Raw genomic sequence first — 4,786 nt, forward strand, 5'->3', positions numbered from 1 at the left:
GAGATCCAACCAGTCCATTCTGAAGGAGATCAGCCCTGGGATTTCTTTGGAAGGAATGATGCTAAAGCTGAAACTCCAGTACTTTGGCCACCTCATGCGAAGAGTTGACTCATTGGAAAAGACTCTGATGCTGGGATGGATTGGGGGCAGGAGGAGAAGGGGACGACAGAGGATGAGATGGCTGGATGGCATCACTGACTCGATGGACGTGAGTCTCAGTGAACTCCAGGAGTTGGTGATGGACAGGGAGGCCTGGTGTGCTGCAATTCATGGGGTCGCAAAGAGTTGGACACAGCTGAGCAACTGATCTGATCTGATCTGATCTGATTCAACATGTACATATAAGATAATGAAAATCAAGCACAAATTTATGGGAACAATTGAATGGATTCAGGAAAGCAGATTCTAAGTCAACCGTCAATAGTCTAGAGCAAGCAACAGAAAAAAGGAATAAGAAATCCTGGAAATTCTTATTTTAAAAAGTAGATCTTACGGGATTTTTCTCCTAGGGACTGAAACAGATATGAGTGTGCAAGATATTTGGCTGGGCAAGAAGCAAATGAAAAATGAGCTTTAGGGACTCATTTCCATGTAATAGCCTGACTTGCTGCTGCTACTGCTGCTAAGCCGCTTCAGTCGTGTCCAACTCTATGTGACCCCAGAGACGGCAGCCTACCAGGCTCCTCCATCCATGGGATTTTTAACCCCTTCCAATTATTCCTTCTTCCCCAAAGTATGAGGATATTAAACAGAGAAAGTGTTTGGCCTGTTTTGCTTGACTGTATATTTTGGGAAGTGGATAGAGAATGCTATACTAATGTTCTGTAGAGTACTGGGAGATCTGTGGACATCTAGATGATGACTTAGAAGGAATCAAGTCTCAGACTATCTGAGAGAGGCTGAAGCCAGTGATGGAGGTTCTGAACTCTAAGACTTCTGCTTAGGGGTGTCTACTCTCACTTTAAATTAGTAGCCACAAATCTCAAGTAGGCAAATAACATTGCCATGAAATCTATTTTACTAATGAATCAATTGCAGATCATTCATAACTTCTAATTTTTCCTCAAAATCTCCATACTCCATCCTTCCCTCACTGTCTATTAACTGATAAACTGGCTTCAAATGTCAGTAGGAAAATAAGATCATCAGAATGGAAAATTCTACTCTGAATTTACACTTTCTGCTTTCACTCCTGTAGAAATGGATCAGATGAAATATTGATGCTCTCAGGAAGATCTATTGTTATTATTAAAGTAACGTCTTCCTTCTTACCTCCTCAAAAACTTCATCCAACAATTGTCTCCTCTCTTTCCCCCTCACTGATGGATCATACCCATCACCCTAACAACATGCTCTGGAATCTTAGTTTCAGATTTCCAACTCTCCATTCTCCCTTTTAGAGCAATGTAGAAAGACATGTCTTTATTTTCTAGAAAGATATGTCTATACTTTTTCAACTCCTATTCACGCTTTAAATGTTTTTAAAAGAAAACAACAAAAAGAGATTTTGTTTGAGGCGATGAGGCGATGGCACCCCACTCCAGTACTCTCGCCTGGAAAATCCTGTGGACTGAGGAGCCTGGTAGGCTGCAGTCCATGGGGTCGCGAAGAGTCAGACATGACTGAGCGAATTCACTTTCTCTTTTCACTTTCATGCATTGAAGAAGGAAATGGCAACCCACTCCAGTGTTCTTGCCTGGAGAATCCCAGGGACGGGGGAGCCTGGTGGGCTGCCGTCTATGGGATCACACAGAGTCAGACAAGACTGAAGTGACTTAGCAGCAGCAGCAGCAGCACATTGTATGTATAGTATATAAATATTACTGCAGTTCTTTTTAAAATTTTTATTGCAGTGCAGTTGATTTATAATGTGGTATTAGTTTCAGGCACATAGCAAAGTGACTCAGTTATACACACTCGTATAGTCACTCTTTTTTAGATTCTTTCCCCATATAGGCCATTAAAGAGTACTGAGTAGAGTTCCCTGTGCTTTGAAGTATGTCCTTATTAGTTATCTATTTTATATATTGTAGCACATATATGTCAATTCCAATAAATTGGGAGAACAACTTTTAATACCAATACCGATATTAGTGTTCTGTCAGAGAAGCAGAACCTCCATGAATATTGTAAACTAAAGGATTTGTTATGGGAATATGATCTTATGCAATTGTGAAAGAAGCTGGAAAATAATGCTTTTTTAAAAAGTCTTTTCAGGGGAATTGAAAACTCACAGGAAACTTAATGACTAGCCCTTCTGTACTTGGCTGGACCAGAAAGGAGATATGATGGAGATCTGGAAGCAACATGTAAATAATCCATAGAGTTCTATATAACAAACTATTTGTTTGCCGTTCTGACTATAGGTGTTGGCACTGGCTCACATATGACATGTCATCATCCAGCCATTTTGGCAGAAATGAAGGTGCTTCATGTAGAAAATATCTTCTAAGTCTAATGCAAAAGTGAAATTATACAAATATTTACTTAAAAGGAAATTAGTAGCCACAGTTCAGTAGGTTTGTTTTATTTTTGCACTGATATTTATTTATTAATTTTTTCTTGCTGAGCTTAATTTTAAAAAATCTTGTGTAGAGAAGTTCAATGCAATTTAATTAGCAGGAACATGCATTTATTACAGAGAAAGTATTAAGAAAACAAAGAAAAGGACGGCTGGGAGAGTTTATTTTGGTAATTCCACCCAGAGGCCTAAGGTTAAAGATTCAATTTATACTCAACAGGAATGAAGCAGTGACTAGAGGAGGCAGAGGGACTTTGTTAGCAAGTGGTAAAAATAATCCATGCAAAATAGTCAAATTTGTTTGGAACTGGAACTGGAAAATATCAGCAGAAAATAGAGCATTGGAAAAAAAAATCATCCATTTTGCAGTTAGGAATAGATAAACACAATATTTAGCATCATATTGTAAGAAGTATACAAAATAAAATGAGAGCAAAGAATTTAACTAGTGTGTGTTGTAGATTGTGAAGAATCTACCAAAGAGATAACATTAATTGAAACTTGGAGAACTTCTTGGCCTTTCCTTGCTATACTGATGCAGTAGATGGTAATATTCTAGCTACAAAGATGAGCATATTCAACAATATGGGGGTCATAGAAGGTTCAGAAATGCTTTGAAAAGAGAGTAAAGTAAACTGAGGAACATTTTCTAGTATGCAGTAAATGGTGATGGTCTGGGAGATAGGTGCATGGTGGTGAGGAAAGGTGAGTAAATTAGAGGGTTGATTCTATAGTGATTTCTTAGGGTTATCTTGAAAAAGACTCTTGTAACTAAACTAAGAGTGTTGGATGGAGGAGAATCACCAAATGTATCCAAAGTAGTAAAATGATCATAGCTTATAATATTTTAACCCATGGCAGATTCATGTTGATGTATGGCAAAACCAATACAATATTTTAAAGTAAAAAACAAAACAAAACAAAAAACATAAAATAGACTAGTGTAGGAAGGGGGGAAAATGCTGCAAAAGATACAACTCTATCTGAAGCTTATATTAATAAAAGCATTAAAAAAATCATAAGAAAGATTGGAGGTTGATATTTGAAGATTAATAATTTAAAAGGGAAAAAGAAAATGAGAAAATTATGGCCTATGCAGTTATAGGAAAAGTTGAGATTAAAGAAAAGGAAGTATAGAGTTATAACTGGAATATGTAGAACCAGAATTCAATTAAAAGTATATCACAAAAAGTTAATAGAGTCATAAGGCTAAGGATACTGACTTAAAAAGGAAAGAAAGAAAGAAAGAAAAAAAAGGAATCAAGCCACTAGAGAAATTCTGGAAGTATAGAAATGTCTTAACTATCAAGGAATAATCACTGCTTCTAAAGGAAATGTAGGAAAAGAAACACAGATTTTTCTCTAATATGCATAAATGGAGGTGTATCTCAAAATAAATGTGAAAGTGAATTTGTATCAGATATGATTGATGCCTCTTTCACTTTTATTTTTTTTTTAAAGTATGTAGGTGAATTTAACTGTATCTTGAAGAAAGTGTACCTACTCTGAACCTATGCTTTAGCTCTAGCCAAATTGTTGATCCTTAATTATATATTTTTTTCATCACAGGCTCAAATTATTTGTTGAACTTATACCTGGCATTTTGACTTAGTTTGTTTGTTCTCACACATGTCATAACATATTCTTTAATACTGCATGACATTTGACTTCTTGTTTGGATTGTGATTTATTTAACCTTTTCCCAATTTTGGGGCTTTTGTACAGTGTCCCAATTCTGACATTATACAAAAGAGCTGATGAACATTTAAATGGAACAGTCTACGGCATTTTTTTTCAGGGTAATTTTCTTGAAGTGGAATTTATGAACCAAGGAATTATTGTTGTTCAGTCACCAAGTCGTGTCTGACTCTCTGCAACCCCATGGACTGCAGCACGCCAGGCTTCTCTGTCCATGGGATTCTGCAGGCAAGAATACTGGAGTGGGTTGCCATGCCTTCAAGGGAATCTTCCCAACTCAGGGATCAAACCTGCATCTGTAGTATCTCCTGCATTAGAAGGTGGGTTCTTTACCTCTAGTGCCACAAGCAGCACACCAGGTTTCCCTTTGCTACTGCTGCTACTGCTAAGTCACTTCAGTCGTGTCCGACTCTGTGCGACCCCATAGAAGGCAGCCCACCAGGCTCCCCTGTCCCTAGGATTCTCTAGGCAAGAACACCGGAGTGGGTTGCCATTTCCTTCTCCAGTGCATGAAAGTGAAAAGTGAAAGTGAAGTGGCTCAGTCGTGTCCGACTCTTAGCAACCCCA

The sequence above is a fragment of the Bison bison genome, unplaced genomic scaffold (assembly GCF_000754665.1).
Source record: "Bison bison bison isolate TAMUID 2011002044 unplaced genomic scaffold, Bison_UMD1.0 scf7180017864148, whole genome shotgun sequence".
NCBI lineage: Eukaryota > Metazoa > Chordata > Mammalia > Artiodactyla > Bovidae > Bison > Bison bison.